The sequence below is a fragment of the Aedes aegypti genome, chromosome 2 (assembly GCF_002204515.2).
Source record: "Aedes aegypti strain LVP_AGWG chromosome 2, AaegL5.0 Primary Assembly, whole genome shotgun sequence".
Classification (NCBI taxonomy): domain Eukaryota; kingdom Metazoa; phylum Arthropoda; class Insecta; order Diptera; family Culicidae; genus Aedes; species Aedes aegypti.
Window position 1 is genome coordinate 257219953 of NC_035108.1, and position 23491 is coordinate 257243443.

At 37.9% G+C, this 23491-nt stretch overlaps 1 protein-coding gene across 1 annotated transcript in view; it reads left to right on the top strand.

Moving 5' to 3' along the window:
* Nucleotides 1-23491, top strand: part of LOC5565618 (rho GTPase-activating protein conundrum) — a 354294-nt gene that overhangs the window by 159219 nt on the left and 171584 nt on the right. The window contains 1 exon segment of the mRNA XM_021844844.1: nucleotides 15759-15815. The gene's annotated coding sequence lies outside the window, so the exon portion shown is untranslated.

Genomic DNA, 23491 nt, shown 5'->3' on the forward strand with positions numbered 1-23491 from the left:
AGAATGATGGTCCACGTCAACGAAAATTTAATTTATGTCAATGAACAGTTCGGATTCCGACATGGACATGCGTCCACTTATCAATATTTCCGTGTATCATAGGTATATGATACATTCCGAGAAATTTGTTGGCCAATATTATACAATATTTGCACATCTGACTTATCTGAGTTACTTCAGAGATGTCAAAAATCTTTGTTTGTGGATTGCGGATGATACGGGCCTATCCGTCAAAGGACGAATCCTGCGTGTCGTGGATATTTTTTCTTCATATTAAAAAAAAAAGGAAGATTTCTCCTAATGCTTCCAAAATTCAACTTATGATTTTCCCACATAAACTAAAAGCTCTCTATTTAAAACCTTGAAGTAGACATGTTTGCGGGGTATATCTAAATCCGGTTCGATCCGGTTGCCTAATACTTATCTTAAAATTATAATCCAGCACCTTTGACGAAGGATATCAATGATGTTATCGAGGATATGTCGTCTTGAAGGGTGTCTCGGATGCTGCCTGGAATTCCGTGCATCCGTACAGCAGGCATTCGAAAATTACGTGCTCGACAGTATTGTTTGTACTGCAAACTTCGCAAACCCGGTGGAAAGGTGTCCCCCATGGTTGTGGGAAATCCTTGTATGACCAGTTCTTAACCTGGAGATTAATTTTTGGTCCTTTATTGATTTGAGGTCCGTTTAAGCATCTACGGTTTCCTTCGTTTTTTGTAGGTAAGCTCCTCGTGAGTTAGTCCACTTCGTCTGCCATGCTTGGCGCACTGTTGATTTTACTCAACGTCCAATATCGGCCAGCGGAACCGTTGTGGTATACCGGCGGCTGGAGTAACCGGATCCAGCTAGGTGATCGCCTGTGCTATTCCCCGGAATGCCACAGTGCCCTGGAACCCACATGATGGTGACATCGGGTGATGCATGTCTGATTATTCCCTGAATCCATGGATGACGGGGAGCCTCCGATTGAAGCGCGAAGTAATATCTGGCTGAGTCGGTTATTATGAGGATCGGGCGAGTGGTTGGTTCAGTAGCGCCAAAGAAAATAGCCGCGGCTTCGACGGAAAAAAATCGAACATTGTCCGGGAAGATTGAGGATTACCATACACGGAGCCATCTGTATAGTGCCGCTGATGTGCTGCATAGTCTGTCCGCAAGACCTCAGCGACGGATTGTCGCAGCCGCGTTGACGAGTCTCCTGCCCTGAAGTTGTCTTTTATTCTACCGTTGAATTTGAGTAATGAGCGGTGCCAGTTACGCTCGCCGTACCAGTGGACCTTGGCGACTGGGGGAGTTAAGTAACGGAAAGGCAGAAGGCCGGTTTCGGCGCAAGCTGCATCGGCCGAGGTAGATGGGAGGAGACCTGAAACTATTTGCACGTAGCAGTTATAGATGGGAGACAGTGTGTCAATCAGTCTGTTCATCGCCAAGAATGTGGTTTCTAGACCGTAAAACAGTCGACTATCAATAAGAGCAGCGGTGAAACGGAATCGAATAGCTCGGTTGTTGCTGCGGTGCGGTTTCAAAAGAGATTTTATTAGGTTAGGACAGTTGGCTCTGACTGCTTCAAAGTGGGCCTTGAAGGATAGGTTGCGGTCGAAAGTGGCCCCAAGGATTTTCGCTGTCTTGCGATTAGGCAGGGTTTGGTTGTTGATTACGATCGGAGGCCCACTGACCCTATGCCCAAATGGACATATGTGGCATCGAACACTTTTAGATGCCGACATGGTGAAACCTACGGAGGCAGCCATTTTGCCACACGAGAGACGGCTGCTTATGCTTTTCTGCGTGTGGCTACAATTGTCGGTCCAGATACTGCGATTACTATATCGTCCGTGTGGAGGAAAATCTGTACTCCTGCTGGCAGGTCTTCGAATACGCCGTCCATCATGACCAGAAATAAAGTTACCGATATGACGGACCCCTGTGGTGCACCGGTTTCTTCATTGAAGGTGGTGGACTTGGCATCTCCTATAACAACCCTAAAGAATCGGTTGGTAAGGAAGTTCTTTATGAAGTGCAGGATGCGACCGGTTATGCCCCAGCTGACTAGCTTTTCTAGAACAAATGGTGTCCAAGTCCGGTTGAACGCTTTTGATATGTCCAGTGTTTTCATCTCAGTGTGGTAGTTTTTATTATTTGCCTCTTGTAGAACTTCACGGAGAGCTGCAAAGTAAGTGTTCGTGCCATACCCAGACCGGAAAGCGTGCTGCCGGTGGTCGAGTAGACCGTGTTGCTGTAAATGGTGTATTAGCCAGCGGTTCACCTTTTGACATTCTACTACCTTCGAGAGGCAGCAAGTGAGAGCAATTGGACGGTAGCTTGTTGGTTCTTGTAGCTGATTTCCGGGCTTAGGTATCGGAACAACGAAACTCTCTCGCCACTCTGTCGGGTAGGAGTCATTAAGGTCATAGATTATTGATCTGCTCAAGCAAAACAAGATTCCCTGGTCCCTCCAATTTCTTTAGCATAGGGTAGCCGATGTCATCGGAGTCGGCGGATTTGCCATTACTTCGGCTCAAGGCATGCTGAAGTTGTCCTGCTGACAAAAATAGGTTGATGGGGAGCTGAGAGTTGTTCGGAGGCACATTGAAATGTATTATGTCGCCGGCGGTAGCGCCGGATCGTCGGACGAATTCCGGGTCGTAGTTATCGAAGGCAGCGAGGCTGGCAAAGTATTTGAATAGGCCATTCGCAATAACGGTCGGATCCGCTGTGTTATTACCGTCAATAACAAGAGTAGGCGGGGCGACGGATCGTTTGCCGCTGAGGGCGTTGACCTTGGCCCATAGGTCAGTTGTTGTTTGAGAAGCATTGATGCTGTCGAGAAAATCCTCCCAACAAGCTCTTCTAGCATCACGAATGGCTTGCCGGCATTAGTTGCGCTTAAATCGATGCCTGCATAGAGCCGCAGCTCGGTTTGGATGATCGAGTTCCAAAGTTTTGACAGCTCGGAGGGCCTTTCTGCGTGCTTTGATAATTTTCTTGATCTCCGGAGACCACCAATGAAGTGCCTTTCGGCCGGTTGTGTTGCTAGTTTTCGTAATTGAGACGCTTGCCGCATGGGTGCGGAGAAGTCGGGTATACCACTTGGTTGACGGTTACTCATAGATGCGCAGATGTTGTTGTTATTGGCGGACCAATCAGCTTGGTCATATAATCAGCAGGGTCGTCTGGTTATGGCAGGAGCCTCGGTGGCTACTGAGATTTGCAAAGGATGATGGTCGCTTCCACATGGATCCGATTTGACATTCCAGTGAAAACGCCGGACCTCTGACCGAGTTACTACTGAAACGTCAATTGCTGTTGAGTAGTAGCCCTTGCAAAATGTCGAGGAGCCTTCATTAAGGATAGTTAGATCACTATCCTCGAAGAGATCAAGCAACATAATACCTCTTGCGTTGGAGGGGGACCCGCCCCAGGGCCTTAAGGTCTCCGACAATCATTTTTGGTTCTGGAAGTTGACGGATGAAGCTCTCTACCATTCCATGTAGGTCGTGGATGTTTCCGCATGATAGGTACACGCAGGCTACATATATTGTAATACTTCCCTGAAGCTTTACTCCGACAACTGGTAGTTGAGAGTCGATGTTCAGGACGGTGAACGGGATTGACTTTAGGACCCCAAGGGCGACAGAACGGCGAATGTTACCTTCACGTATTTGCCACCGAGGGAACGATTAAGCTGCTCGATTGTTACACGGTTGATTTCCTGGAGTGCCAGGATCGAAGGAGATTGACACGTTGCTCTCAGCTGCATCGTTAATGGCTGCTTTCACTGTTCTCCAGCAGTCCTAAAGAGGTGCTCCATCCAGCACACCCTTTTCCAGGTAATGCAGCCTCGAGGTGCTGCACGTATGCAGCTGCGACATCCGGTTGCTTAAGCTGCTCTAGGTCATACCGGGGCGGCCGTCGGTACCGTACGTTGTTAACGACGGACAGTTTTGGGAGCAGTTTAACCATCACCAGATAGTGGTTTGAGTCGATGTTAGCGCCACGATAGGTCCTGACGTCAATAATGTCGGAGCAGTGTCGTCCATCAATCAGTGCGTGGCCGATTTGTGATTCTGTCTGCTGTTGTGATCTCCAAGTGTAACGGTATGGAAGGCTATGCTGGAAGTAGATGCTACGAATGGCCATATTCTTGGAGCGGCGAAATCAATTAGTCGTAGGCCGTTTTCGTTTGTAAGCCGGTGGGCACTGACCTTCCCAATAGTTGGACTGAACTCCTTATTCTCCTGGTCAACCTGGGCGTTCAGATCTCCTTTTTCTCCGGGAGTATAATATGATGCATATTGAGTAATTTCTTGCAACAGAGGGTCGTTAAAGTGACTTCAATCCTATGATTGCAATCCATATCAAGGAACACACCAATCTTCAAATGTCACATTAATCCGATGATTGCTAGCCGTATCATGCAACACTTCAATCTTCAAGATTTTTCGCCAGAATTATATTACGATGCAAATTGAGTAATTGATTACAACAGAGGATTATTTACAAGAACTTGCGGTAGTCCTTTCCAAGGGTCCTGGAATTGGCTGTAGGATACTCCGGAAGTACATGTAGATGGCCCCCTGTTACATACAATTAGTCAATTTGTATTGTATTATACTTCTGCTGTGAAATCTTGGAGTGTCGCATGATTTGGTTTGTGCTGATCAATGTTGGTCCCCAACTGAACTGAACTGAGCTCTAGGAACCGGTTACGGGTAATCCTCTTTTATATAAAAAAAACTGTTGCTCGTTTGTTTAATAATTTGAAAAGAGTAAAAGAGATCGTTATTTACAAAAGTTTCAGAACTTTACGCAAAAAATGATTTCTTCCTAAGACGCATCTATCAAAAGATAGAACTAATCTAGATATATTGTAAGCTGTTGAGATCAAATTCAATACCGTCAAAATAATGCTCTGATTGAGTTGAGATAATTTTCTGCAGACATCAAAAGGACTTACAATAATCCTGATTACTAAACACATATTATAGTATGATTCGGTTTTGCTGATAGTACCCGTTTATTGTAGTATATTTTATGTAGTAAGTATTTGAACGACCATGATTCAGATTATATTATCGACAAGAAATCCCCATTAAAAGATAATATAGGTTTTCTGATTCAGGTCGTACTAGCTTAACTTTCACCGTCATAAGACGTGTTAAACGAATCCTTGAAGCATTTCATTTTTCAAGGCACTGCACTTCATGCGTCATATTCTGTCCACCTACAAGTAGTACGAACAACGTAATCGTAACACTTCACAATAAGAGGAGAGGCAATTGTTCGTAATAAATTACGCTCATCGTGATAATGAAAAAATAACCGGACCTCAGATCAACCGTCATCGATAGGAATTAGTCACTATGGCTGCACCAAACTGTTCATCAACGAACACAAGGGTCGATCATTTTATTTAAATCTCTTGAAAAGTCGAAAAGTGCTGATTCAAGGCATTTCTCACTTGGACAAGTACGCGTCATCCTCTGGCGCAATTAGGTCGCCCACGTAAACCCCACACAGATATTCAGTGTTGCTGAAGGCTTCGAAATTCAAGTGGCCAATTTACTGTGCTATGAATAACTCCCATCACGCACGTTGAGGTAAAGGATCCGAAATGGAGACTTTCGAGTGTGTCATTGTCGTTGGTGGTGGGTAGGCATCTAGGTGGCTTACCTCGGTAGCTAATTGAGCGAGGCGACACCTATTTCGCAGGCTCCCATAAGGAGGTCATTCTGATCGTTGACGACAAGATTATCCCCCCTCTCACGGAGAGGTTCGAAATTGCTAATGACCAAAGTTAATAATTTAGCAGACCTCGTTCAGAATCACCTACCGAAAATAAATCGACCGTGTCTGGTTAGAGTCTGAAGCATCCACTTCGAAGCCAATCACGATGGGCAAATTATCGTCTCAGCGTCGACGTTGATTGGTTCTCGTGAATCTACAGACGTAGATTCAGAGGTGATTTACGGTGTGGGAAAGCATCTTCTCTCTCTATTGGACACGAGCTAAGGATTCCGACATTCGCGAGTGGATCGTTCAACTAATTGGACAGCCTCAGGTCGATAATTGTCGATCAAATGAGGTCGTTGTACTAATAGACGCACAATTGAGGGGAAAATGTGGTGCCAATTCGGTATTGTTTGGGCTGTTTAGTTGGAAATTCCTCTGGTTGGAATTACTTCGCAGACTAGATGTATAAAATATGGGAAAGTTCTTCAAGGATAGGGCGTTCTTGATGAGTTCTTCCATAAGACAGTTGAGGGCCTGAACCTGACTCTGCTTGATGAGTTGAGGATTGAGGGCCTGTTAACGCGCAGTTATTTAGCATGGCCATGCTGAGTGTCGCAGGTTCGAATCCCGTTCCCATGGCATAAATTGTCTTCGTTTTTGCCACATGATACATGCCACGTTTAATATGCCTGTAGAAAGGCATGTAGGCTATTGCATGGCTGGCAGCTAATCTCTTTTTATAGACTTGTTCTCTATTTTAATACATGTTTTCAAAAATCCTCTAAATATTCTTCACGGAAGTTCTCTAAAGTCTATTTGAACCAAAATGATACCTAAAGTCGTTTTTTCCTTATCCTGCTTGCATTGAGTTCTGCTGCTCAATTTATAGAAGTTTTAGAAAAAAAAACCCTCAGAGACTATTACGCGACTATTCCACAGGTTCGTCACGAATTTCTTCTCAGATTGCCTTAGGAAAAATTTAAGGAATTATTCTAGTGATTTTTACAAAGATTACTTCTGGCATACTTTCAGGGCTCCTCCAGAGATCCATCCAGAAATTCTTCTAGCGATTCATCAACTGGGAGACTTGGAATATTCCAGCGGTGTCTCAAATAATACATAAAGAAATTTCCTGATAATTAGCTCCCGGGAATCCTTGATAACTCCAACGCGTCCACCTTCTGTAGTTCCTACAAGGATCACTGTGAAAATTATCCCGAATGCTTATTTAGTTTTTCCTTCAGATATTTTTCGAATTATTTTTCCATTTATCACCAGATCTTCCAAAGATTTGTACAGGTATTCTTCCAATAAATTCCGACATTTTTAGAAGAAAAAAGTTAATAAATTTTTTTTCAGGACGTACAAGAACTTCTACGCCAACTTTTGAAGTTGTCCTTCCAGGCATTTTTATATGAATTCCTTCAATAATTCAATAATAATCCACACGGAATCTGCTGCCTATAAATTCGTCGAAAACTAAAGCCATTTTGATAAGCAGGGGAAGAAGCTTGAATACTATGCCTAATTTATATCTTAATGGTGAAAAATTAAATTATGTTAATAGTGTGAATAATCTGGGCATAATATTCAATTCGAATTTAAATTGGGATGATCAAATATGTGCTCAATGTAGAAAAATTTATGGTAGTTTGAAAACATTGTCTTTGACAACCAAACATTTCGATAAATCGACCAAACTGAAACTATTTAAGGCTTTAATCTTCCCTCATTTTATCTATGGTGATTTTATTTATTCAAATGCTTCATGGTCTTCAGTTGATAAGTTGCGACTTGCTTTGAACGCATGCGTTCGGTATATTTTTAACCTAACAAGATTTTCCAGAGTATCTCATTTACAAAAAGAATTAATTGGTTGTAATTTTTCTAATTTTTATAGGTATAGATCATGCGTTACACTGTTCAAATTAATGAAGTTGAGAAAACCAGATTATTTGTTTGTTAAGTTACAACCAATGCGAAGTGACAGAAATAGAAATGTTCTTATACCTCAACATCAGTCTGCCTATTATAGCCCATCGCTGTTTGCACGAGGCGTTGCGTATTGGGACCAATTACCCCTTAGTATTAAATCTAGTGTGTCCATATCTAGCTTTAACAGAGACCTTATGCAGTATTTGACATTATAAATTGGTAAAATTGTGGGATAGCTCAATAAATATGAAAGCATAATTGAAGCAATTGAATCACTAGGTGTAACGATAAAAAAGGCCGTAGCCTTATGTTACATGAATAATACTGAATAAATAAATAAATAAATAAATAAATAAATAAATAATTCAATAATTCATCTATACGAATTGCTCCGAGAAAATATATTTAATACTCTTCCATGAGCTCTTCAATAAATTCTAAGAATGCTCATGAAGCTCCTCCAGAAACTTCTCTACAATTTTTTCCAACGTTTCTTCCAAATATTACTCCTGAAGTTTTTCCAAACAATTTCTCGAGTATTTTTAAGTAACATCCTAATGACTTGCAAGTTTAGTCATGGTTTCACCCCAAGCTAATACTACAATTAATATTACTTTGATTCCTTCGCATTGAATATCTGACGAAATTTTCTTAGGAACGATCGGTCCTACGAAAATTTCGTCAGATATTCAATGCGAAGATTTTCAAAGAATTCCTGCAGGATATTATCTAGAGATTTGATTGATTTTTTTTCCTTCAATTAGTCAACAGAAGAAAAATGTCATTTTCAATTTTCTAAAAGATCAAATTATGTTACTCTTGCAAATTTGGGGATGCTGAATCCGTTTCCGCCCTTAGAAATGTTCCAGGAAATCACAATTTTGTGCTAAAGGTCGTAAAAGTTGCAGAAAATTCTGGATTTACTTGTTTTTTTATATATGTTTTTTTTTATATGGACAGGTACACTGCATTTCCCAAAACCAACAAAAAGTACTTTTTAAAAACAAAAGCATTACAAATTTCGTTGATTCGTATTCTTTAGCACCTAAAACTGATTCCTATAGCAAATGAAGGACATCAATCAGCATACAAGCTGGTTAACTTGCATGCAAGTTGACTGAATTGTCTAAATAGTGCATTTTTATAATCAGTATCTCAAAAACCAGATGTGCTGTGACATTTTTGAATACGGCAATGGATTCAGTGACCGCAAATTGTGTAGATAATTGTAATTCAGTGCTTGCTACAAAAACTTGTTCTGCTGTGTTATCTAAGCATTTTATTTATGAAATCCGTCAAGATTTCTTCAAAAGTCCAGGAATTGTTTCAGAGAATCTCCAGGATTCAGGATTTTTGAGAAAAAAACACCAATAGAATCTGAAATTTTGTTTTAACATTTTTCAATTAGAATATAAAGAATCAGAATCTCTGGAGTAATTCCTGACGGTATTCTTATGGAAATTTCTAGTTTGAATCAAAAAAATCCTGAATAAAAACTTGAAGGAAATCTGAAAACCCCCCTGGAATAAAAACTGATTGAATTCTTGAAGATTTAAAAAACGGGAATTAAGGAAGTCTTGAGAAAATGATGGTAGAATCATTGGATCAATTCCTAGTGAACTTAGGACTCTGTTGGAAATTTCTAGAAAGAACATTTTCTAGTCTTACTGGTGGAGTCTCTGGGGTAACTTCTGTGGTTATCCTTAGAATAGTTCCAAGGTAAATCCTGAAAGTATCTTAAACGAAACTTCTTAGGAAGTTCGTAAAAATCACAAAACAAACTCCTGAAGACTCCGAAGAGTATTATCGGAAGCAAATTTTCGAATTTTCTGCATATACCTAAATTTATTGCTAGAGAAGAAAAATGGAAAATATACATACAGTAATACAAAAAGAAATATCTGTCGTAATATCACGGGGAATTTTTCTAAAATAGTTTCTAAAATAGTTAGCACTCTTTTCATTTTGTTGGTTCCCATTGTTGGTATCGTTTTTTTTTGGCAAGATGTCTCTAAAGTTTCTATTTTCAAAACACTTAGGGTAAACAGGTATAATGCGCCCTCCTTAAGGAAAAACCGCTCCATCGCAGTAGCAAATGCATTACTTCTATCGTTTTTGATGTCAAGGTTGAACATTACTATTCAAGTAAAATAAAATCAATTACACACCAAATCTGCATATTTTTCCAAAATATGGGTGTTTTAAGGTAATGATAAGTATATATCTAAGTTTTTTAAACTAATTAACCCTAAAAAAATCCAATAGAGAATTCATAGAACAATATCCTTTTTAGAATAACAGGGAACTGATATATTTTTTCGCAAAATTGTGAACGAAAATCGAGGTGGTCGCTTTTACCCCGTGGGTGGGAGGTTTTACCCCGTCGCTAAAAATAATCGTGATAAGAAATCATTTTTTGAAGCTTCAAGAAACAATATTTTTTTTACAAATACAACACCTGTGATATTTTTCGATCATGCCCAAGGCTTCAAAAAACGAAACGCTGCGTCGAAAACGTATTTATTGATTCTTGATTTTGACATGTGAATTAAATCGCTTAGGCGGGCGGTCGTACCCCGTCTTCCTCTACAAGACGATTTTTGTAAATGGTTTAAATTTAGACGTTTCAAAACAAACCGGGCAATATGCCTCTCCCATAGAAAAATGTTCCACAGCGTTATACAAATGGTCCAAGAGAAATTTCACCACTAGCTAAGCTTAAAAGGGTCCATTAGCAGTCGTCTTCCGGTAAAAGTTTTGGTAATAAGTACAATAGTAAGGGAAGGGCTTCATTTACAACGAGGCTTGTTTATCGGTTTAGAAATTTCACGCCAAAAAGCTGTTTTTCGATATTTTTGAAATATCTATTGGTTTTTCATACTTCTCAAAGATCTAATATTTGCAACATCATTTTTTTCGTGAATATTTAAGATATGTAATCATATTAATCATATTTACATGTTAGAGAAGCCTCAATCCCTTGAAAATGAAATTGGGCGTATAATCCCGATTTACCCTAGTAGAATCAACATTTAAAATCTCGTCGAGTAGCAATCAGCCATCAAGAGGCGCGATTTTAATGGGTGTTCAGTAAAAAAGGTATTTCAATATCTTTTGTAATTAAAGTAAAGAGCGTATTTTTTGTTCTCTCCAAGGAAATTGCGCTCTGGACTTCCTAAATATGGGTGGCATGTTACTTTTCGCTCGGGTGCTGTCAATTCAATCGAAGATGGCGTCGAAACAGCAAGCCCTCCGCGAGCGTATAGTACGGTTTTACGAAACGCATGGTCATCGTGGAAAAAAGTCTACGATAGACCACTCTCGATACGAAAACATGCTCGTCAGTTTACCGAAACCAGGTTTCCCAGAGCGGTCTTGAGAAAATTCTTCTGCCGTTCTTAAAGGAGCATCATGCGGATGGGAAGTACGCCGGACAAGGCGTCTTCCCATTACGCCAAGAAGACGCTGGAGAATTAGTAGTAGTTTTCTTGTTCGTAAGGTTCTAAAAGGTCATTATTTGCACCTACAGATCTTATTCCAAGTATTTCTTAGATTATCTTAAAAAGTCATTGTAATCAAATCTTGGTAGAATATAACAAAATAAGGCACTGTGTAGTAATTTCGCTTATTGATTATATGAAATGTACTCAAATCTAGGTAAATATAACTAAATTGAACCTTACGGGTATCAATTTTATTGATAATGCTCCGAAAGACCACTGGTTACGCCTGAATATCTAACGATCTGTATCTTGGTTATTGAATTTAAAACATATTGAAATTTAACCTTATGAGACTGTTTGGGTATAAGTGATGTTAATAACCAAGATAACCGGCAGCGCTTGTAGATCTGAAGGTCTGTTTCCCACGGAGTTCGTGGGTGACCTAGAACACAATTAATACATAGCTTAGCTGTCACAAAAGTTTCATTTTTAGTAAATTTGACATCAATCCATAAAATTTCGTACAAATTTAATTTTGAAAATTCCTTTCACATAAAATAAAATCCATTTACGTATAGATTCTATTTACTTACCCTCGACCAATCACGCAAATAGTTGTTTCATTGTATTATTAGTGCTTGGTGTCAGGCCCGGATTTTGTGGGGGGGGTTGCCAAGGGGGTAATGCCCCGAGCCACCCAAGAATTGAAAAAAACGTGAAACATTACCTAATGAATCATATTTTTCATATCCAAATCCGATACGATTTCCAATAGAGATTTTTTGAAATGAGATTATTCTACATATAATATTTTGTAAGTGGTTAACTCTCTACGATTTTATCTGAATCTTTCAATTTCAATTAAAATCTTTCTATCCACGAACCAAAACCATTAAGGTCATATAAATATCTTTAATCTTCCCGACATAATTAACCTGCCAAAATTATAGTGCTATATGCCCTGAAACGATCTTGAAAAAAAACTATGAAAGTTGACGAAGGTAATTCACACATATTCATGATTTTACTATCAGATTACTGAAATTACTATTTTATCAAACGCATCATTTTACAGGAAATTCGATGTTATCTTATTCCGCTGCACTCTTCCTGTTTGCGGGCCATTTTTTTTAATGTTGTTTACTTATTGCCATTGTTACTGAAAGCTTAGAATTTGCAATTTGTCGAAATGTGCATTGTTTTCCAAACAGTTGTGTATATCTTTATCATAAAAATTGTAAGGCAAGAGACTTGAATATGAGCCTTGGAGTAGGCCCAGGTAGCTGCTTCTGGAACTTGTCAGTTAACCATGTATGTGCAAATTTTTCGACAATATTTCTAAGTTGAATTAAAAGTGCCCCTGATATCTAAAAAAAATATATTCATTTTTTTTAACTCTTGGCCATTGTTATTTCAAATCTCAAGAAATCTTCTAGTCATGATTCCAACTTATGAATCTTTCCTTTTAACCTGGATTGAGAATGATTCAGTCCCAATTCAAACTCATAATGTATTAGTTAAAACTGAACTTTACAATGCTTACACGGAAAACCCATATTTGAATATTTTTTAACTTTAATTTTGAGTTATTTATCTCTCCCTATTTCATTTGCTTCTTCTATTGTTGTCAGAGAACGAAGAGCAAAACAGCCCAAAAACCGAACCTTTGTGCGTTACCTCAAATTTGAGTAAATGGCATAGTTCTGGAAGTGGAGTTACTTGATCTACCGGTTGAGTGAAAAAAAACTTAGCCAGAAGGTATTTTTTATCGCATGGCTGCAAATGAAAACAAGTTTTACCCCATCAACTCGAAATTAGGTTAACGCACGAACCCCCCGAATTGAGTGGAATGAACTCACTTTTGAGTACTTCATTTTTCCCGTGTAGCGTTTTCGGCTCATTTTGTGCCAAGGGCCCCCTTGAAGACATCTGACCTGGGCCTCCCGAAGCCCAAATCTGGCACTGCTTGGTGTAAAATAAGGTTAGATGTTTCATTTTTTTATTAGTGTTTGGTGTAAAATAAGGTTAGATGTTGTTTAAAAATAATAATATAATAGTAGCAATTGCTGGCGCTTCAATTTGTTCAGAAACAAGCCAAAACGTTCCAAACTCCGATTATCATCAAAAAGTGATTGTTTCCAATTTCCTGCACTCATTGACGAATTATTTAGTTGTTCAGCCACCAGAAAGTAGTGCCACAAACCGTTTTGGTGGTATGGTACCTTCCAAATGCAACTTCTTCAGACGTGCAGTACTGCGCATAGCGTTTATGCTGTTTGTTCCGATTTTTCGGCTGACTGCTTTTCCTTCGTGGCTGGAGACCTGTTCAGTGTCTTAAGCGACCGATCGACGGCGGACAATGTTCCCGTTCGTGTTTACCAGCTTGTGAATGTGCGATACACCATTCAGTCGGACATCCAACCAGACCCGTCGTACAATTAGGGCTCGACTTTTACTGACAATTAACGGTCATCAACATGTGTGATTTTAATTCATTGGGTGTAGTTTTTCAATTCGATGTGATTATTAATTTCCATTGTGCCCTCTCTGGTATGGAGTGCGGAAAAGTAAAGCTTTCGACGATGACGATGCGGAATGAACCGTTAAAATGGGTGGCAGCTTATTATGTGCCTGATTGGATTCCCCGGTTATTATGAGGCAGATGTTTGTATGAGCGATGTATATGATTTTGAGTTATATGAAAGTAAGCTTTTATGATACCCCACACAATCTTTTCTGTTAATATAACTAGGCTCATAATTTTTCATGTATTTAGTCAACCAACTTATTTATGTTATCCATTAACTCTTCTTTATACAGGTTTTCAGATCTACAAGCGCAACTCTTTCCGAAGATTATGAACGAAGTTGATATCCATAGTGGTTAATTTAATTATATTCTACCAAGATTTGAGTACAATGTATGTTTAAGGTTATCCAAGAACTACTTTTCAGTACCTTGCGAAAAACGGTAATTCACAAACAGGATCATTTAGTCAAGTAATACAAAGTTTTTAGTTTTAAGCCTATTTAAGGTTATCTAATGACTTCTTTGAACACTCTGCCCTGAATTGCAAGTCAGTGTTCCCAGTAAAAAAAGACAGTGCGAAAATGGGTTTAGAAGTTTCTGATCCTACTTTCAAGCTTACAAGCTTCAAAGTTCCGAGTTTGAAAAACTTTAATAGCTCTATGCTAAACAAATGCTGTGTAGCCACTAATGCATAACATCCTATTTACGTCCTGCGTGTCACCCTTGCAACCATTTGAACGATGTTAAACTTCATTCAACCTGTTGACATCCATCCGGGCAATTACTTAGACCGACGCTTTTAAAACTGCACTATGTGACACGGAACTCCGTTGTTTTACTCGCAACAGCACTCGCGGTCACATGACTGAGCTACTGGAAATGTCTTCCGTTTGGGTCGCCTACAGCGCCTATAGGTTGACATTATCGTGACTTCCTTACACGCAAAAAGTTATTCTCAGTACTGCATCCAGTCTAGAGCAGAGGGGACAAAATTGCAGTGCATTTTCTAGCCCCAAAGCTATTCCGGTGGTTCTCCGGCATATGTAGTAAAAGAAATCCGAGTAGAATCACATAATAAGATGATAACACATTTCTATCAACAACTGTTGAAAATAACTGATGTTGATGTAATTTAGAAATACAAATACAAATAACACCTGAATTTATAAAAGTAACATAATTCGCTATAATTTTGTTATTTTGTAACATTTTTGAAACACATTCTATAATAATCTTGTTATAATCCTTAAAGGTAATAGTTTTGTTTTATTTGGTGCAAATTTGACACATTTTTTTTTTACTTTAAAACTATTGGTGATATGAAAAATTATATAAAAGAAAAAAAAATCTGTATAATTTTCCTCCATCTGATCGGGAAACGTGCAAAGGGCTCGGATGCAGTTTAAAATGCTGGCAGCCAGTCAGTGGTGGCACGTGAGTAGATTCGATTTTCCGCCTTTAGCCACCACTATCGATTTCACCACGCCTCCCTAGAGTGTGGACCTAATCTTCCGTGTCGGTGTCGTGCTAGCCCGGGACTGTGCTGTGACGGAAAGAGTGATTTCAGCTTCCTACAGTTTCGTAAGTAAGCTCTGCGGTTCACCGGCAGCATGGGCTGGACGAACTGTTGTGTGGCGAGCAATATTGGTTTCGGTTTCACTTTTGCGTAAAACGATTACCCGCAGGTGCTGGACATGAGACCTGAAATTGGCGAGAAAATTGTTAATTATAATTTTTTACGCCTGTTTAGTGTTTAAAAATATTGCTGTTGATAAGAAAATTGTCCTAACCCAGTTATTTTGTAGGAGCTCTGTATTTGATTACTGGAAACAGCGTACAATATTCAATTTTAAATCGATTTTTAATCTTTTTTAAGGTAAAAATAAATCGAAACCAAACCTCAAGTTTTGAAGAGCTTAAATCTAGAGAACCTGATAACACTAAATTCTGCTATTTTATTGGTTTGTCTTCTGGTTCTTCAGATTTGTGCTTTTGATATGATGTGTGGTTTCGATTTATTTTTGCATTTCAATAAGTGTGATAAAAAAAAACCTAAATAACAACATATTCTAATTGAAATAATAATCAAAATATAAAAATCTCTTTTCATTCTAGGTACGACAATTGATACTCAGTTGAAGGTGTACAAATACCAACGATTTATGTTTGCAGGTATTTATTAAATCTAAGAGGGTTTATTGAAACAATTCTTTGTGACTTCAAGTTTTTTCTTCCAAATAAGGTTAGATCGCCAAAGGACGCAGCCTAGGGTAATTCGCCAATTGTTGAACGGTCAAAATGCTCGCTAATTGTTGAACACGCCATAAGGAATACACGGGCTGTTCAACAATAGGCGACGTTTTTAGCTGTTCAACATTAGGCGAATTGCCCTACTTATCATCTGTAGTAGATTGCAAAAAAATGATATTTTTTCTTCATACTTGTGAAAATGGAAGATTATGGACTAGCTGGTATAATACCAGGAAGAAAGCACTGCAGAGGATTCAAAATAAAATTTAGAATATGAAGAGACACAAAAAAATCTAAATAGTACAATTTTAATAAAATGGATTGGTTTAATATTACTGCTCTTTCTGCAGTTTCTGATCTGAACTGAAGCTTAATCTGCAAAAGTGATATTTCATTAAATTTTCTTGGTTATAGATACGGTCGTTTGCATCTATTTTCTCCAACCTCGCTAAATTAATGTATAAGCTCCAATCATAGTCTGGCAAGGATGAACTCCACAATGAAAAAAAAAAAACGCAGAGCTATCGACCTCCTAAAGTGAGTAATAACTGTCCAATCATACCATTTATCTTCAATTTGACTCGAAAAAAAACTCCTGCACACGCCTCCATCTTGACAGTAATTCCACATCGAAATCCGTTTCACCATACACCATCATTATCGTCAGCCTTTGACAACCTGCAGCAGAAAACAGCAACTCCTCGCGATGATTCGCGCGCGGCCAAGAAATCCCTCCAATCTGTGTCAAATGCAGCTGCCTTCGACACGATCGATGATGTGTAAATTGATTACACATCTTTCTAGGTTAAGTTCGTCACAATTGCACGTTGTTTTTTATTGTTTGCATTGCTGCTTGTGGTTTGGTGAACGCGAACGTCGATATACGTTTGTCCATTCATTCAACTTAACTCAATCGTCGTCAATCTGGTGGAGGCCTGTGTAGGGTAGGGTGCGGCTTATTTTTCGAATGTTCTTAAAATCAAAATTTCTGATTCCAAATCATATTATCCTCTCTTCATAGTTTTTAAAATTTTGGGTCACAAATATAAAGATATAAATTCTAGTGCAAAAGTTTGGGTTAACCCCCTAAAACATATAAAAGTGTTTTGTCCATATCTCTGTGATTGCACGTTCAATTGAAATGCTCTATGGCGCATTCGAAAGGCAAAGAGTTGTTCTTACTTCGTATTTTTCCAAAAATATTTCTAGAATTTTATAAACTACATTTTTTTTTGAGGTTGTGTTACTTCTCAAAAAACATATTGAAAAACATGGCTAATTTCCTAAGCATTGGATCGACCAAAATTCTAAATCAATGATTCATTAGAATCGTAATCTTATATTCTTTGAAGAGCACTCACAAAATTTTGGCGAAAAAATCTGGAAGCTATTCAAAATCAATGAAACAGTCGTTCAAATCATCGTGCAAAAAATTGGGTTCGCCCCTCAGTATGGTGTATCGTGCAAAAGTTTGGGTTCACCTGAACTTACCAAAAACACGAAATGCTAACTCTAAAACCAATCATGTACGCGCCATTATTTGTGTTTGAAAAGACTATGAACTATTGAAATCCGTTGAGAAATGGTAGAGATATTGTCAAAAATGATTTGCCTGCGGCTCAGGTGATACCACACTTTTGCTCGATGACTTGAATGACTGTTGCATTGATTTTGAATAGTTTTCAGATTTTTTCACCAAAACTTCGTGAGTGCACTTCAAAGAATATAAGATTACGATTCTAATGGAACATTGATTTAAAATTTTGATCGATCCAATGCTGAGGAAATTAGCCATGATTTTCCAGTGTGTTTTATAAAATATGTCGCTACTTTAAGTAAAAATATAGAGTACAAAATTCGAAACCCGTTATTAGAAAAATACTTACGAAGTTGTCTTTCGAATGCGCCTTAGAATATTTTAATTGGACGTGTAATCACAAAGTTATGCACAAAACACTTTTGTATTTTTTTCGGTGAACCCACAGTTTCACACGGGAGTGTAGGTGGTTTAATCCATTTTAACGAAAAAAAATAAAATTTGTTTGACCATAAGTTAATTGAACATTTTGTTAAAACCTCATTGTTACTTAGATTTTCAGCAAAAAAAACATGATTTTGCATCGAAAAATGCCATATTTTTTGCCGTAATGTTTTCTATTCAGTACAAAATTGGTAATTCAACTAGTTTAATTGACGGTTAGAAAGGTCTTAGTGGTTGTCCATTGAGTATGCTATTTGGGAGAGGGTTGGGAGTTTCGACACGTCTCCATCCATATAAACTTTATAGAGCTCCATATAAAAAGCTTGACATTGGAAAAAGGTTAAAAATGGTTGTGCACTTTTCCCTGCAGTTTCCCCCCGAACTTCAGTGCCCCGAATGTAAATTGCACAATCACCCCGTTTCACCGAACAGTCCATTTCTCAGAAATGTTTTTTGATACTAATATTTGTCATAATTTTATACATTTCAAGATGGTAAACTTACCGGTCGTCTCATATGAATATTTGATTGATGATTATTTCGAGTTTTATCGTTCTTGGCATATTTGACAATATGTAGTTAGACAATGACTAAATATCTCCATCGTAGAAAAGGATCATTCAGAGACTAGCGTGTGGTGAAATGACAATCGGGGAAACGATAGTCGGTGAAACCAAAGATGGTTAGAAGGTAAAAGATAACCCACTCCCGTTTTTTTCCACAGGACTGAAATGGCTGTCATCCACGAACAACTCGAGTGAAGCCAAAAATGTAGTGCTGAAGAAGGAGCTGATTTGACAGCTTTTCCAAAAATACCGATTTAAGCACGCGACACACTCGTTTTTGAATGCGACTTTTATACTTCACTTATTATTGAGCAATTCTCGCTGAAACCAGGCCACAATCGGCACCCATCGTTAGAATTCAAATTTTATGTCACTGATCGCTAGTTTCGATAAAACATAAGGGTGGTCCTTTCGGTTTTCTCAAATTGGTCGACCCCTCGCACACCAGCTAGCTAAACAGTTTGCGAAAAAGCCCATTTTTTTATAAATCTTGAATATTTCTTCACGTGATATGTCTCATATTTCCCTTGAAACACATAGCAAACTTAGTGGCATCGTATAGAAAAAGGATATAGCATTCATTTGAAGTTAAAAAAAAGTTTGGCGGTCATTTTTAATTTGGCCGCCATCTTCAATTCTGTTAGAAAAATCGTTTTTTTTTTTTCACAATTAGCTCACCGCTAGTTTTTAATTCTGAGATCACCATCAGAAGCTGAGGAAAAATTGCGTAAAATAGGCTACAGAAACTAGGTGAACAATGGTATTTACCCTATGAAATGAACGATTTTCTAAATCATGTTCTACGATTTTGACGTACATGGCAAGTACAATCAATGCAAACATCATTTTTTGTACTACAAAGAAACAATTTTTCAATCGTTGGTGTTTTATTCGAGTCGAGTGAAGAATAAGAATATTATTTTGAGTGATAAAACCTGGCGGCCATCTTGGATTTCGACGCCGTCTTGATTTTAAGTAGTAGAATGAATTTTTCACCTTGATAGCACTCAGTATGTCGAATTTAGAGGCTACCAAGAAAAACAAGGTTACGTTTACTCTTCTTCTTATTATTCTTCATTTTCCTGTCGTTACGTCCCTACCGGAACCGAGCCTGATACTCAGCTTTATTAGTTATAAATACAGGTTATTAAATTGTAATTTTCTTATATAATGCGATTTTTCATACCAAAATAATTCTTCGACATATCTTTGAATTCAGGAATAATTAATAAATAAATCCAATGAATGAAAACTGTCCAAAAACATTGATTGAAATAAACAATTTTTTTTTAACTATATGCATTTTTGTCATTGAATGAAGTTTATAAGTTGCGCGTTGGGACATTAGTAAGTCTTGTGGCAATATCTGTAGTTTTAACGAAAATCATTGCCAAACGCGCAAAAAAAAAATACTTTGATTTTCCGAACCATAAAGTATTGTTTTTACTACCGCTCAACATGTGAGAAATAGCGAAATTGAAAAGGAAAAGAAGGCTTTTTTCTAATGTGGACGTAATGCCAAAATGCAGATGTATCATTTTGAGGTTGATAAATCTCGCGCCCATCTTGGATTTCGACAATATCTTAGATTTTAGCAGTTGAATAATTTTTTACCGTCTTAGCGCTCATCATGTTGAATTATGAGGCCTCCGTTAAAAAACAATCAGATTCTTTCTTTCTTATCTTATCTCAGCTGTTCAACTGATTGTTAATTTCTATCAATGGTTTAGACCAAATAAATGAAAGAAGTAATGCTATTTTTCAACTCGAAGGTATGCAGAACAATCATTCAAATAAGCGTTAAAAAATCCTATTTGATAAGCTAGTTAAGCTGATGGGCTGGCTTCGTTCCAGTAGGGACGTAACGTCAGGAAAAAGAATAAAAGTAATGGTAGCATTAATATTCAACATGTTGAATGCTAACAAAATGAAAACTCATTCTACTACATAAAACCAAGATGGCGTCGAAATCCAAAATAACCGCCATTTTTTTCACTCAAAATAATACTCCTATCCTTCATCTCACTCGAACAATATACAAACTATTGAAAACTTGTTTCTTTGTTGTACAAAAAATGATGTTTGCATTGCACTGCACTCGCCATATTCGTCAAAATCGTACTAAATTGCTTTTTATTTCTCTTAATTAATCTTTTCTGGGACCAAAAAGGAAAGTAGGCCACTTTTTTTGTCACTATTTTTTTTTTTTCAATACTAATTGATTTTCCATTTTCTTTGGAGTAAAACTCTTTTTTTTATCAATATTTATGTAGATAAATGCAACTTTAAAAGAATATCGAAATAAAATATAAAAAAACTTAAGTGCGTTAATTTTAATTTGAACCAAATCCATGAGAGAAATTCGAAAACTGGTAAGGTGGGCACTAGCCTGGGACACGGTTATATGAAAAAATTGGATTGCATTTAGGTCCGCATAACAACTGTGCAAAATTTCAGCTCGATTGGTGAAAACTAATTTTAGCGCCAGACGTTCAAAGTTTGTATGGGATTTGCTCACAGTATTATTATCATTGTAAATTCTGCTATATCTAATGCACATGAAGGGAATGCCATAGATAGCATAAAACTCTGCTTATATTGAAATTTACATGGCTTTGATTTGATTGTGAATGTGAAATTTAATCATCGTGTAAATTTCAATCACGTCGCGTTTGGGTAATGATGCCCTGAACCAGAATAATGATCAAGAAACGCAAAAAATAACAAGGTGGAGCAACCGATACTTATTTTGTTTCGCATTGAGGACAACCATATTTTATTAGTTTTTGTGGCACAAATTTTACCTGGTTCAAACGAAAACAAGCCGTGTATTACTCATAATATCATTTATTCAATTTTTTATGACACATAGGTTTTAGAAAAAGTATGCTGACTGATGAACTTCTCGGGAGGTAAATGTACAACAGCACCAATTGCGCTCAAAATATGCGTTTCTCTGCATTTTCACCTGATAAATACACTGCCACAAACTATTAAACGTGTCACATTACACATTTTATTTTGAATCACGAATGCACATCATAAATTTGAAAAAAAAAACCTTTCCGATTGTGTACGTACCGAAGCAAAGTAGGACACACTTTCAAAGATGGCTGGCAGCTGCCGTGAAGCTCGCACCGATGCATCGTCATCACACGAAAATCGTGTAAAATTAAGATAATTCTTGCTAAAATTTCGAAGCACCTCATAGAGGTTGAAGTAAACTCAAGGGAAATGCTTTAATTTTAAATTATATATGGGGGTGCATGACAGATCTCGCATTTTTACGCTCGATGTATGGTTACGATAAGCAATTTTCTACGATTTTATGGATTCCGCTTTGGTTAATATTCAGATATTTTTTCTGTGTGGGAAAACTTGCTTTTGCAAAGAAAAATCGCCAGAGGTCGCCCATTGACCTCTATAAAAATTCTAATACTGTGTCCGATGTAGGGGAACTGTGGGTAAAATGAACAGGGGGGGGGTAAAATGAACAGGTTTGTGTTTTACGGTAATTTTGCTATAAATCTATGCAAACATAGAACCATCCTTAAATATCAGACTAATTAACTATTTCGACAACTCTAGCGCGATCTAGAACTGTCGAAACCTGGAAAAGTAAACAAAACCAAAGTACGCCTCTCCGTTTTCTCATATGATGTAAATTTTCACTCGTGGACTTTAAGGTTTTTATGACTAAAATCATCAAAAACCAATTGAACTGCGAAGCACATCATATCTTTAAGGTATTTATGATAAGTAGACGGAAATTGAAAGTATTTTTATCTTATAAATTCTTAGAACAAATGATTTGATTTTGTTGATTCCTTGGGGGTAAAAAGAACCACTCTAGATGGGGGTAATATGAACACCATGGCAGGGCGAATACTACTGATTTTTTTTTCAGATGCCGAGAGTTTTCCGGAGAAAATACAAAGACCGAAACCGACAGCCATCTAAATGGTCGCAGCTAAACGTTCCATAGATTCCAGAATGCCTGTGAGATATGCATTGATCATGTACCAGATGCCGATAATCATGCCGCAATCCGTTCAATTTGAATGGTGTTCATTTTACCCCACTGCATGTTCATTCTACCCCCAGCATGTGTTCATATTACCCCCATTGTATGTTCATTTTACCCCCAAGTGTATGTTCATATGACCCCCGTTGCATGTTCATTTTACCCACATGTTTGGAACATTGACTCTATGGAAAGAAATTTTCAAAAATTAAAATAATGTTGATAAAATTTATTTCCATCACAATATTTCAACTTGTTACATTGCATAAACATCCTTCATCAATTTTAAGCTATTGAAAAAAGAATCTGACAGCTTCATAAGCAAGAAAACGTGAAAATTGCTTAGGGTGTTCATTTTACCCCCTACGTATTTTTGGCCACCCCCAACGACGGTACTTTCACAGTTGTTTTCAAATTTCTTTAAGGCTAAGTAGCCCAACATTCATTTTAGCAGCCATGTTGATTTTGAAGCATGCAATTTCAAAGTAATAAAACTCAGTCATCATAAGTTAGCTCTTGTCCGTAGAAAAATTTTAACAAGGACGATAAGTTAGTGCTGTCGAAGCCATCATTTACCCTATTTGTTATAGAAGAATCAAACTAAACTAATAATTTCGGAGTAATGATTTTTGTGGCTTAGGATTTCAGTACTGGGGATCTCGTCCTAGTATAAGATTAGACCTGTGCGCCGCCGCGCCACGCCGCCGCCGCCGATCCATTTTACGTTACGCCGACGCCGAATGAGGCATCGGCGGCGCGCCATACGCCGATCAGCACTTCGCCGCCGATTTTTGTTTTTTCACGCCGATAAATAATTCGGCTTGTAAAATTTGATAATTTAATTAAAAAATGCTCTACAAAATAATTCAATGATGCTTAAGGAATTCCTATAGGGATTCTTGAAGAAATTCATCAGAGAATTTATCCAACAATTCCTCTATGTATTTCTCTAGGGACTTCAGGAATTCATCAACTCCATCTGGAAACCTTTCAGAGATTCTTTAGGGATTTATCCTGGAATACATAC